The sequence below is a fragment of the Mytilus edulis genome, chromosome 2, assembly GCF_963676685.1.
Source record: "Mytilus edulis chromosome 2, xbMytEdul2.2, whole genome shotgun sequence".
NCBI lineage: Eukaryota > Metazoa > Mollusca > Bivalvia > Mytilida > Mytilidae > Mytilus > Mytilus edulis.
In genome coordinates this window covers 98,118,133-98,132,740 of record NC_092345.1, presented here as the reverse complement: position 1 = coordinate 98,132,740, position 14,608 = coordinate 98,118,133, and the positions used below count along the sequence as shown (strand labels likewise).

Sequence of the window (14,608 nt, the reverse complement as noted above, 5' to 3'; positions counted from 1 at the left end):
CTCTAAAAGTCAAATACTGATTTTGAATCATATGTTTTCTCGTTTTCAAAGAAAAACGCGTTAAATTTCTATCTAAAAAACAGCCAACTTTAAGTTTGAACGTTTTACTTGGAGATGGTATTATATTTATGTCTTCATCATTCCGATGATCCTTGATGATATGTGCATAGAAAATATTTACGAAAATAGCGGGAAATTTAACCAAAAAATATATTTTTGGATTTTAAGGTAACTACCCAAAACTGTAAATTGAAGGGTACCCCCATTAAAGGGATAAAATACAAAAATGTGACCATAGAAACTTTTTACGACCCGACGGAAATTAAAATATAGATATTATTCTATCATTTAAAACAATTTGCAGCCGTGTGTTATCCCGGACCATTAAACTCGTTAACTAAGCGTCTTTTTCGATGTCAGTTGCAGTACTAATAGTTTCTTTTGTTACTTTTGACTGTGTTGTGGACTTTTCATTTATTTTTACATCGTACATACTGATAGAAATGCTATTTAAAGACTTTGTTAGAAAAGAATAGAATTATTGAGAAAGTGGAATAATTTAGTGTGACATGTCACTTGATATTCATGTTTTTTATCTTGAATTATAAGGTGTCTTCGTCGAGGTCCGCGTTCAGCGGTCTGTTTGATTGTACATAGAATTGAATAGAATGTTTTTGTTTTCAGATGGTGTTACCTACAGCTTTGACAGGCTGACGAATGAAAAAGTAATATGACATTGCACGATGATTCATGTCAATGAGTTCGAACAACCTTTTTAAAAGGAAAGGATTTTTTCTAATCAGAATATGGTGAGAACAAATTGCAATTGAAGTAATGTTTTGATTTCTGAAAATAGGAAAATAATGAATGGGGTAAATATTGATACTACACTAAATTATGTATGTCTGTGTTGAGAAAGGCAGAAGATGCCAATATGGCACGGCACTAAAAAAAAATCTGTGATGGAAGCAGCTTTATGTTCAAATGAATCTATTTAAAAGTAATGCTAATAATTTTTCCGTAATTTCATGATGTTTTCTATTGGATGTGTATTTAATTTCATTGATGTGTTGAAATATGTCACAAAAATCTTTTTGTCCTGGGAGATTAAATAATGGTTGCAATATTTTTGTTTTGTTTTGTTTTGTTTTATCTAAATTAATAAATAAATATAATGTTGAATGATTTTGTATACTAGTACAAATGTGTACTTAAATTTTATGTATGGTTAAATTTTTTAATTTAAATTTCTTTGTCTACAGTTCGAGGGACACTGATTCCCTAGTGGTTTTCCACGTGGATTGTAGGCAAAGGGATTTTTCCTTTTCAAAGTGTGACTAATGCTGTCTTTAGTACAAATAAACAATTTGTTATTGGTTAATATATTTTCAGCAGACATGTAAAGAATCGAGTGGAAATACAATTGTCAATGTTCCTGATTATAAAGTAAAGAGTGTGTTTGATTCAACAACAGTAAAGAAAGAGACAAGCCTTGGAGGTTAAGTCCCTTTGCTTACAAGCTTTCCACTTGCTGAAGATGTTATTAGAATAATGACAATTTTCATTTTGATACGAGTTCATTGCCTTAACTCAACTTTTAAAAGTCCGTATGTGGTCAAATTCATGAGAATTTATTGAATCATGAACGATTTATAAAGAACTGTTTACATGCATCTTTAAATGTTTAGAAGTGTTTTAAAGTAATTTTAAAAGGAATAATATTTAATAAAAGTGTTGAATTTGTTTTGAGTATTGGGAATACTATTCCTTAAGGGAAAGCCTTGCTAGTGGTGTATTTTGAGATTGGCCTGCAAATATGCTGTATGGACTATAGAGTTTTCTATGCCCATAACTTAACATGAACTGGATGCAAGATTATATCAATCACTGAGGATATGTGTATAACCTCATTGGTTGATATCTTTGGCGGAAGTACATGTGATACATCCTCATTCTTTCAATATCCAAGTGGTGGTTGGTTTAAGGGCTATGTTTGGTCAGGCAATACATATTGCCTGTTTGGGTTGATGAGGTTCTTGATAAGTTCACCCCTCTCCCACCCATAAGTACCAAAATGTGGATATGTTTTTATATTTATATTTCAATATTGGTATTACATGTATGCATTTTGGGTTGATGAGCACGAGACAACATTAGAAAAACATGAGCATTACCATGGGATCATGTTGACAAAACTAACCTTCGCTTTATCGATTTTCAAGGGAAAGGTCAATTAGGGCAAGTATATTGGCATGTTTGTGTTTGCTTTTTCATTACAATGGTAAAAATAAGATTATATATCTCGGATGACAATAATGTTGATTATAATGCTTCATTTTATGAGCTCCAGAGTAGTTTTATAACTGAAAAACAACAGTGCACTATATCCAGTGAGCTCTTCTGCATTGCATTGTGCATGGTAGTCCACATTTTGGTTTCTGAAACGTTAAGATATTATCTTGTATTCGGTTCTTTCCTCTAGAGTTTTCTATGCCCATAACTTAACATGAACTGGATGCAAGATTATATTAATCACTGAGGATATGTGTATAAGCAAGGGGGCATGCTACAATCAACCTTGATAATTTTAAAATGCTTGATCCAACTCAATCAGATCTTGTTGATTTAGTTATATCTAGATTTTTTAGACCTAGTAGAACCTCCACATTTGTGACAGTATATGATAAAAATTGAGTATAATCAATTATTTTTGATTTGACATAGTTATTACTTTTCTCAGATTTAAAACTTTTGTGAGGATTTGAAATAAGCTTCTCACCTACTGTGCTGAAATGATCATGAAGGTTGCATTTCTGTAAATATTGACAATGCAATTTTCCATAGGAAATCCTTTTACAGCTAAAACTGTACTACTTTTACTATGAAGTTTTGAAAAAAATCTTATCCAAGTATAAAAGTTCATATGCACTACAATATTTTTTCAAAGGTCAAAATATAGGGCTGTGCGGCATATTTTCAACGTTTATATGCCCTGAACTTTTCAGAGTTTATACTAACACTAATTTTCGTAACTACCCCTACCTCGAATGAAGGGTTACCACATATTTCAATGTAAATAATATGCACATGTATATTTACTGGTAACATACCCAAGTAATGTCTCTATGAGATAGAACACAGAGAGCATAACTGGAAACCAGAATGTAAACAAAATTAATTTTCTATGAATATTCTAAATCACCCCAAAAGAGTCGTGGTTTGAGAAACATCTGTATTTACAACGTACAACCTATACAAACATTTATTCAAATAGAAAACTCTCTACAATCAGTTTTTCTCACATTAATACTCATTTATCAGAATTATAGCCTGAAAGAAATCACTGTATAGACTTTAATTTTTTTTACTGAACATTTTATACCCCTCCCTGTTTCAATTTTTTAAAGAATTTGAAAACAAGTCTTTAATTATTGCCAGCTTACCCTATTTGCATATTTTCTGATATAAAATGCCTAGAACCTGTATAAAACTGTTTTGATAACATATTGAAAGCATTTCAGAATGCTATAAATGTTATGTTTAGCAGTCAATCATTACAACATTCAAGATTATATAAAATATCCAATCCTGCCTATGTCTCCAGTCCACATCTTACTGTATGCCTATTTGTCAATTAAAGTTCACATTTTATACCTGAAATTGTCAATTTTTAGTTCTTATCACAACAGTATCATCTGTAACCATATATATATGTAACCATATATCTGACACAATTTACCTAAAAAATATAAGTTATGTCTCTTTGAGATGAAACACAGAGAGCATAACTGAGAACCAGTATGTAAACAAAATTATTTTTTCATGAATATTCCCCAAAAGAGGCGTGGTTTGAGAAACAGCTGTATTTACAAAGTGCAACCTCAAAAACTACTGTTACCCTCATTGTTTCATGAAGCTGCTTATTTCAATGTGAATTTTCACGTTTTATCAAATAATGAAAAGTTCATTTTCTTATTCAAATAATGATAGTTTTTGAAAGTGTCACTAAAACTTGCTTTACCATTTTTATCAAAAGAAATTGTTTTTATATAACTGATTATCCTGTATTTTAATGATATTCTTAAGTAAATATATATTATATATAATATGTACATCATCGATTTTTTTTAAATTGCTAGCACAGTCTCTCAAAAATCTTTTAAGATTGGCGGTTACAATGTTAATTTAACGTTTTTTGTTATCCATGTATGTTTTATATACCTGCTTAAAAATATTTTATCGTGTAAATATATGTAATTGGGTGAGACTATAATAAAATATTGAATCTACACACATTTAGTAACTATTGGATAAACAAGGTAACTGTTACTTAAATTTGCTCGTAAATATTTATTATTAATAATTGATACGGTAACAATTTATGATTAAAAAAGTTCCATCAAACGATTTACACCATGACCTATTCTACATGTGTAATTTTGAATATGTTATCTAACAAATATCCATGGGTCAACATTGAAGGGGTTTTAGAGTCATCGCTTAAAAGATTCAGAAATTTATTAAAGAAAATAGAAATTAAACTAATGATTATACATATTTAAGAAAATACACTGAATTTTCAGGCATTGTCCGACTTTGTATTCACTTATTTGACATCGCAAAAACCAAAAGCAGAAGTTCAGCACTGACATTCTGTATAACAATTGGTTATGGCTGCGGAGTGACTTAAAGAACCTCAAAATGCTCATCTATCAATATCTTAATTTGAGTAAAAGATGTAATTCGTCTTTATGAAGTTTTCTACATAAGAAAATGCCTGTACCAAGTCAGGAATATGACAGATGTTATCCATTCGTTTGATTGTTTGAGCTTTTGATTTTGTAATTTTATTAGGAACTTTACCTTTTTTTTTCTTTTTTTTTTTGTGATTTTACTTTTTGTTCGTTAATTTATTTTTAAACGCGTGTAAATGATCATTGTATATAATATTTTAACACATTTCCAGGAAAAATTATTTAATTAATTTATTGGTTTCAATCAGAAAGATACACGATCCTTGTAAATCTTTTCATCAAAGGTCTCCAACAACTACCAATTTTTGACGAGTTGGTTTTGTGAGTTTGCAATTCTTATTTACGAAACTCCTAATACATGAATACTAAATTTTGAACCCCTTTTTTCTCAACAAAAACAAGGCAACTGACTATGTTTCATTTATTTTAGAGTTCAAAAATCTCACCGTTCCAAATGATATATGTCCTTATGGAACAATGTTGTAAGTAACAAAGGTTCGTGAAAACTAAACCTATATGATATTATTTTTCTTTCTTCATAAATTCTAAAACAATTTGTTCCTAGAATGACTGGAAATTGTACTTTAGACAGATATCTAAAGGTAATAATAAAAGATAAATGTAAACCACGAAGTTGTTAACACTTCAGTGCCAATTTTTAAATAGTGAAGGTTCATACGTATGCATGAAACTTTTTAAGAGTAAACATGAATTCTGATAAATACAACAAAGGAACTTTAATTCTGAATGTATAAACTTTAATTATTTTGAAAATTTTTCTATACTAGTATTTGATTAAACCATTACATATTTCTTTCTTTAAGTGGATAGAATGCATGGAAATTCCTTACAAAGTAACTATTGTTAAGAACTGGCAAGCGTTTTTTTTGGAGTAAACTATATTAATCAAATTAATGTATTTTATTGTTCAAAATGACAAATGGATATGTATATAAAATTGAAGGGATGCGGTATGTGTGCGAATGGGACATATCTATCCGTAAACCAAAAGACAATTATTTAAAAATAACAGATAACTGTGCGGCCTTTACCAAAATTAAATGTCACAACACTTAGTTATATAAATTCGAAGGTGAGCGAAAAAATGATTCGTCCTTTTAAAACGAATATTTTATTTTGTATCTGTTTATCTACTTTAAAGACTTGCAAAGGTTTAAACAAAAGTTTAATAAAGATTTTGAACACATAACGTTTACCTAACTATAGTTATTACGAGGTAACGTCAATGACGTAATGTATTTTTAATTTTTTTTTTTATATTGATTCATTTAATAAATGGTAATGAATATTTTAACTGATAAAAGTAAACAACTGCCAAATCAGATGATATATTAAGTATGAATAAAAGGAGAGGATATCAGTTGATACAATCAGAGATATGACATTTAGACACGACCGTTGGCCTCGGTGAATATCTAATATCTAGGATTGATAATCATTGTATCAACAAAAATAACAACACAAAGGCAATAAACTCTGAGGAAAATTCAAAACGGAAAGTCCCTAATTTGTATTGCAATATCAAAAGCTCAATACACATCATACGAACGGATAACAACTGTCTTATTTCTGACTTGGTATATGCATGTTCTAATGAAGATAATGGTCGGTTAAACCTAGTTTATAGCTAGTGAACCCTCTCAATTGTATGACAGTCGCATACAATACCATTATATTGACAAAGATATGTGAACAAAACAAACAGACATACTAGGTAAGCATGTCTAAAAATAGGGACATAGCAGTCAACATTGTGTTACAATCTCAATCCTTATAAAAAACAAATGTGTAGCTAAGAAGCACAAAAAGGCATATATACAAAGCACATTAGCAAAAATGAAATACAAATGTCAATATTTTATAATCTAAGATACTGTTTTATATGCACATTTGAATAAACCTCATGTCTTTATTTTTCTTTCTTAATATGTTTGCAAAACATTATACCTACATCTCATATATCATTGAATAACCCATATTTCAGCCAATACCTACATCTCATATATCATTGAATAACCCATATTTCAGCCAATACCTACATCTCATATATCATTGAAAACACATATTTCAGCCAATACCTACATCTTATATATCATTGAATAACCTATATTTCCGCCAATACCTACATCTTATATATCATTGAATAACCCATATTTCAGCCAATACCTATATCTCATATATCATTGAATAACCCATATTTCAGCCAATACCTACATTTCATATATCATTGAATAACCCATATTTCAGCCAATACCTACATCTAATATATCACTGAATAACCCATATTTCAACCAATACCTACATCTCATATATCATTGAATAACCCATATTTCAGCCAATACCTACATCTCATATATCATTGAATAACCCATATTTCAGCCAATACCTACATCTCATTTATCATTGAATAACCCATATTTCAGCCAATACCTACATCTCATATATCATTGAATAACCCATATTTCAGCCAATACCTACATCTTATATATGTTATTGAATAACCCATATTTCTGCCAATACCTACATCTCATATATCATTGAATAACCCATATTTCAGCCAATACCTACATCTCATATATCATTGAATAACCCATATTTCAGCCAATACCTACATCTCATGTATCATTGAATAACCCATATTTCAGCCAATTCCTACATCCAATATATCCCAGTGAACTTGAAATTAAGGATACTACTGATACTAGAAGAACTGCTTCATACCTTGATCTTTTCCTCAATATTGACGTAGATGGACGACTTCACACGAAAATCTATGATTAACGGAACGATTTCAACTTCCCAATTATCAATTTCCCATTTCTCAGCAGTAACATACCCTCTGCCCCTTCGTATGGTGTTTACATATCACAATTGATACGTTATTCTCGTGCTTGTTCACACTATACGGACTTCATATACAGGAGTGTGCTCCTTACGCAGAAACTGCTCCAACAAAGTTATGAGGAGGACAGATTAAAATTGACACTCCGTAAATTTTATGGACACCATCACGAATTGGTGGATCCATACGATGTGTCTTTGACCAAACTAGCTAAGGACATTTTTACCACATGGTAGATTGTGGTTTGTCATTATGTCGTCTAATCTTTTAATTAACAAACGTAACTTATTCTCGATTGTGACTGTTTTGCTGAGTGTGAATTCGCATTACTATAAGACGTGTTACGGTACTTGTCGATCCCAAATTCATGTATTTAGTTTAAATGTTTAATGTTATATTTGTAATTCTCATCGGATTTTGTCAAATGTGTTGACGTCTTTTCTATTATATTTATGTGTTATGGTAAAGAAAATTAATCACCGCATTCATTTATTAGATTTGATTTTGTTCAACGTAATCAGTACGATATTTTACGTTTCAAGTTAGATCCAAAACAAACCGGACATAGCTTTATGATATAGTTAATTGCTACCTTAGTTTGCTATTAATAAGTATTAAAATGTACATTGTTATTAAATGCAATATTAGTTTTTAGTTCAAATATAATCTTAAATCAATCCTAATTCTATATTATTCATTCAAATGTGACGTCATTTTTCATTTTTTAATGATCTGTTTTACAAATTCAAATGACGTCATTTTTTGTCATTTTTTACAATTTCAATTATGACGTCACTTGGCGTTGCGGTTTAAACTTATTCGGATGTGTCTACATTTTGTGTTGTAAATGTCTGGTTATGTAATGTATTTCAGTTATTTCCTGTAATTAGTTAATACTTCAGTTTCATCATGTACATCTTTTGTATAGTAATTTTATAAATTTACTGTTTGCTAAAGTATAAATTATTCTAAATAATAGGGATGCTCTGGTAACCAACAGAAAACCCTGGCCGTTTTTGGCACAACATTTTTTATCTTTTGGTCCTCGATGCTGTTCGACTTCGTGCTTGTTTCGGCTTTCAAACTTTTGTATCTGGGCGTCACTATTAGATCTTGTGTTGACAAAATGCACTTCTGGCGTATTAAAATTTTGAACTTGTTGCCTTTTGTTGGCTGTTATTCGTGTGTTTCTTTGTCAATTGTGTTCTCCAATTTATTTATATTGTAGTCATGTGGTGTTGAGTTGTCATTTTAATGTTATATTTCACATGGCTATAAAAGGGGAGGTTTGGCATGCCACAAAACCAGGTTCAACCCACCATTTTTTCCTTTAAAAATGTCCTGTACCAAGTCGGGAATATTGCCATTGTTATATTATAGTTTGTTTCTGTGTGTTTTACAATTTAACGTTGCGTCGTTTGTTTTCTCTTATTTTTGAGTGTAAATTGACATTGCGATAAGACGTGTCACGGTACTTGTCTATCCCAAATTCATGTATTTGGTTTTGATGATATATTTGTTATGCTCGTGGGATTTTGTCTGATGCTTGGTCCGTTTCTGTGTGTGTTACATTGTAGTGTTGTGTTGTTGTTCTCCTCTTATATTTAATGCGTTTCCCTCAGTTTTAGTTTGTTACCCCGATTTTGTTTTTTGTCCATGGATTTATGAGTTTGAACAGCGGTATACTACTGTTGCCTTTATTTATGCTGTAGTGGTTTGAGAGTATGTTTGGAAAGGGATATTAATGACAGTTATTTTGCTGTATTGATATTAAAATATTGTTGCACTCATTCATAAACTGGAAATACATATTAAAGTTTAATTTGCATGAAGTGTCAAAAGTAAAAACACTTCCATTGTTTGAACAATATTTAACAGCAATGCTTTTTTCAAAACGATAATATAATCGCATTTTCTGGTCTTTTTTTTACTGAAACTAATCTGAAAGTCAACAATCAAACAGTGCTTTATTATAGTATGTACTGCACTATTGGGAAATGTGCCGACACAGCTGGTGATTGTCTAGCCTTTATATTTATTTGTGTTTTCTATATCGCTACTTTTCTGAAGAAAATGTCACCAGTCCTGGACTATTAACTTCCATAAAAAAATATATATGCATTTGCATTATGTTATACAAATTACACATAAGCAATACATTTTTTTCTGCCAACAAGCAATCCTGTTTTTTGATGTTTAACTTATTTCAATTTATTAAATGTGAAATAGTTAAGCAACTTCTAGAAATACTACAGTCCAAAAAAAGTAGAAGAGGGGCAAAAGATTCCAGAGCGAAAGGCAAACCCATCAATAAAAAAAAACCGACAACGCAATGGCTAAAAAAAAAAGACAAACAGACATATAATAGTGCAAAAGACACAACATAGAAAAATAAAGACTGAGCATACACAGCTACTTTTGCACAGGTACTATTTCTGTACTAAAAATATGTAGTACTGGAAATTTCCTTTTAATATTTAGTACTATTTCTTTACTTTAAAATTGTTGTAATATTTAGGTACTTGTATTTTACAGTACTTGATTTGTACTAAATATTTTGGTACAGAAATCATACAATAATCCATGTTTGAAAATCATAATTTTAAGAGATTTGAAATAGAAAAACTTTCAAAATGCTGAAAATGTAACTTTAGTATACACCAAAAATCTGTAGTACCTAAATTTCAAGTACAAATTAAGTACTGTAAAATACAGGTACCTAAATATTACAATAATTTTAAAGTAAAAAAATAGTACTGAATATTAAAAGTAAATTTCCAGTACTACAGATTTTTAGTACAGAAATAGTACCTATGCAAAAGTAGCTGTGTATGACAAAAAAGGTACAAAAAAAGAGAAAAATAAAGAGAAAATGTAAAGTAAATAAAGCTCAGCGCAATCTTGTCAAAGTGTTTGCGAATTTTAGACTTAATATTTATATGGCAATTTTCGATGAAATATTTTGAGAAAAAGGACAAGACTTTCCTAAACAAAACCCGGGCTGACTTATTTTGTCCTGGTATCGTTTCGAAAAACTAAGGATTTTCTTATCCCAGGCATAGATTACCTTAGCCGTATTGGGCACAACTTTTTGGAATTTTGGATCCTCAATGCTCTTCAACTTTGTACTTGTTTGGCTTTATAAATATTTTGATATGAGCGTCACTGATGAATCTTATGTAGACTATAACTATTAAGGTCTGAGTAGCTACTGCATGCTCTTGAATATCGTATGAGTTGAGAACTATACACGCAAAAGGCGGGTAATGTTAGACTGTCGATACTCGGGTGATAAAAATAATCATTTCAATAGTTTCCCCCTCGTTTGTGGGATTTTCTATCTCAGGTACAGATTATTTAAGCTGTTCTTGCAAATCCTTTTTGGAAATTTGCCCTTTATGCTCTGCAAATTCGTACTGTATTCGGGCCTTTTAAACTCGTCTAATCCGGGCGTTACTGGTGAATTTCTTGTAGACGAAACGCGCGTCTTGCGCAAATTCATAAATTTCAATCCTGTATCTATGATGAGTTTATTGTAGATTTATCTAGCGTACACAATTTCAAATCTTGTATCTATGTTGCGTTTATTTGATCTATAGGGAATTATGAATACACTATGATATGCCCTACATGTATAAGATTCAATATTATTTTGTTTAGATCATTATGAAACAAGTTTGATTTTCTTATTTCTTCGTCTACGTTTCCGACAAAATTCATTTGCTGTGGAAAATATTGAATAATGTTATAGCAGCAGTAATAATCGAATCAGAAGAAATTTTGAAATTTGACTAAGAGTAACACCTTAACATATGAAGTTACGTTTCAAAGACAAAACACTTTGTCCAGCGAATTATCGACAAGGTCACAAACACCTTGGGTATTGGAAATAGAATTCAACAACATATTGAATAATCCTAATTATTTCTTTTATTACATTCATTTAATCATAATATATAAGCATACGTGTGCTTCAAACATGTCTTTTTTCTAATTTCCTTTAGCAATAACGATTCTGTAGTCATGTAAATTTTACTGCACTTTGCAAGTTTTCTGGCAAGTCTGTAATCTTTCAAGACAATACTGGAAACACTGGATGCTTTCATCTTCGGAGTTACGTTCATTACACATGAACAACTTGTGACAGTGATTATATTCACTAGAACACAACTGTGGACAACCTTTGGCATCTGACAACACCGTATCTGTACCTTCAGCTGCCATAACTCCAAGGACCAAAATACAAGCGATTGTTACTGAAAACTGAAAGAATATTTTTTATTGCATGATGATTCTATCTTTGCTATTTTTTCGAATGAGGTAGGTTTAAACTGTGAAAGAGAACATAAAGATAACTATTGGAATTATTGCTGTTTTTTCTCTCTCAAAATTTAAACAAATTAACAGTTAACAATGATTTTGAATATATTAACATATTTACCAAGACAAATTTGTTTTTCTTTTTACAACTTACAGTACAAAAACAACTCATTATCACTTGAAATAAATCAATAACTTTGAGTATACCGACTTGCGGACTTTCCTATTTAACACATTGATTGATTGATTATTGGTTGCATAACATCTAGTGGCAAATATTGCATGTATATTCAGGACAAGAACAAATTGAAAATGAATACAATTGGTAGGTCTTGTAATACAGGCCGACCGGGGCAAAGGAAATTATGACTTTTACTGGAAAATTATGGTATGTTGGATATATGTTTCAATATGCTTCCTACTAACACATTAACGAGTTGATGTAAGGGAACTTAACGTGCAAAAAACGAGGTATTTTAATTCTCTTTACACAAGGCATCATATTTAACGTCCCCATTCTGACCAGAAGTGACTGTGTACTTGATACAATTCGCAGTCAATCAGACGCCCCACTTTGTCAAAGGTTTCACTGCCAGTCGGAAGAAGACATATGATGACCTTATTTTAAATCCCTAGTCACCCTTGTTATGAAACCTATCAGTATATTTCAATCAATGGAATAATTATTATAGATATTGAATGATAAAAATCTTGTACAAATTTTAAACAGTGTTTGTCCAAGTGTCCAATAAGACACAAGCATTTAAAAAAAAATATGTGCAAATGTTTTTGAACAGAAAAGGGCCAAACTCGCGTCTTCATATTTTACTTGTTTAAAACCGGGAGGACCGAACATTTTAATGATTCTAGCTTCATATGATATTTTCATACATGTAAGTTTTAAGTTTTAAGATTCATTAAACATAAATTTAAAAAGCTGTTCGTTAAATGTAAGTTGTCATTAGTGATATTTACAGAAATTGGTATGACGAATCAGGCATCGTATTCGGTTGATGATTTTGTCAGACTGTCTGATAATAGTTATTCTGTCAAATTACAATCTCTTTCTTGCTACAATGTATATTAAGTTAGTTTTTTTTTAAATAAACTATAGAAAAGGGGGGAAAAGCAGACATAACATATTAGCCTTCTATATAATAAGTTGTAACAGTCATAGTAGGGTGACATCGTTTAATAATCGTCAATTTTTAAACAGATAAATTATCTTTTGAAAGTCTAAAAAGAGACAGGTTGTTGAGTGTCTGCAGGCTTCAATCTCTACTTCATGCTTATTTTTTTTCAGATGCATGCATCTGTTCCAGAGCTGTCGATTATTATGAAGAAAGGTTTTTATTTTAAATAAATGACCATGTTTTAAACGTTAACATTGACATGATGCAAATCTGTGTTCTTCAAAACAAAAGGTATATTAGCTGTTCATGATTTTTACAATCAAGTTCATATTAAAAACCATCCCTATGAAAAATATCAATAATTGTTCTTTTTGAATGGAAAGTTGGCATAACTTAATTTAGGTCCCTATCCAACATAGTTCACCATATTTTTTCAATTGCGGTCCACATTTGCAATCCTTATTCCCACATCTCAAATTTGTTGAGATTTCCAGGTTTGTTGTTACTATGATTTTAAGACATTAAAAATTGTTTAGCGCCCAGTTGTTTATATTTCAAAAAGGTTCTCGGCGGAATGAAACTTAAACAATATATCAAATATGTTTGTAATACAAATGGTGTCGACCGTGATGAAGGCGAGAAATTTAGACTGACACGTGTGCATAGATAGAATGTTGGACAGGGTAAAAATATGTTGCAAGATACCAAAAAGAGTTGCATACACATGAGCGTAGGCTCTCTGCATAGTACTTGACTGCCCTGGAGTCATCAATAGTTCATGAATTGACATTTGTGAGAAATGATATGTTTATATATTCAGTATACCAAATAAGTCAAACATTGTTAACCATATATATGCCATAAAAGTAGAAAAATATATTCAAAGATACATATTTGAAGAAAAAAAATGAATTCAAAAATATCTAAAACATATGGAAAAAATAAAAATTATTACCTGCATGATTTATATCATATATACTTTCTCTATATAGTGTTTCTATTTGCATATGTAAAGGATCATAACTATATATACCAAGATTATTTTTTTTTATCAAAATGTCATCAGTTCAGATTATTATTTAATTGGGAGAAAATTGACATACATCTGCCTAAACGACTACCTAAAGTTGAAGTTGTTACATCGTACATTGAGTTACTGATATTATCACAAGGGTTTCAAATTTACAGCCTATAATGATGAGATAACACCATGTTTGTATACCTTGTCAGCAAGAGGTTACTGTGTTTATAGTGGTTTTCTGATATAATATGATTTATTAATAAAATTTTGAGCGTTGTCTTTCTTTTTTATTTTGGCAATTACTTGAAAACTATAATCTGTATCTGTATGGGAACGTTTTATTTCCGAATACCGGCTTTTAAACAACGGGGTATAAAAAATAAAGGGTGGCTTTAGATATCAAAATTGATTTACAAGAAAAGATCTACAAGAAAACAAAGTGATGGAAATCGTTATGTAATGTTTTATATGGGTTTTCGTTCTTAAAAGACTTTACATTTTTGTTCAAATAATTTCC

The 14,608-nt window shown here is 30.5% G+C and overlaps 1 long non-coding RNA gene across 1 annotated transcript; it reads right to left on the bottom strand.

Moving 5' to 3' along the window:
- Positions 1–11,524: 11,524 nt before the first annotated feature.
- LOC139513640 (uncharacterized) lies at positions 11,525–14,301 on the bottom strand. The gene is made up of 2 exons (XR_011662489.1): positions 14,026–14,301; positions 11,525–11,880 (listed from the first exon to the last, which is right to left on the bottom strand). It is a non-coding gene; the product is annotated as an uncharacterized lncRNA (long non-coding RNA).
- Between the last annotated feature and the right edge of the window lie 307 nt (positions 14,302–14,608).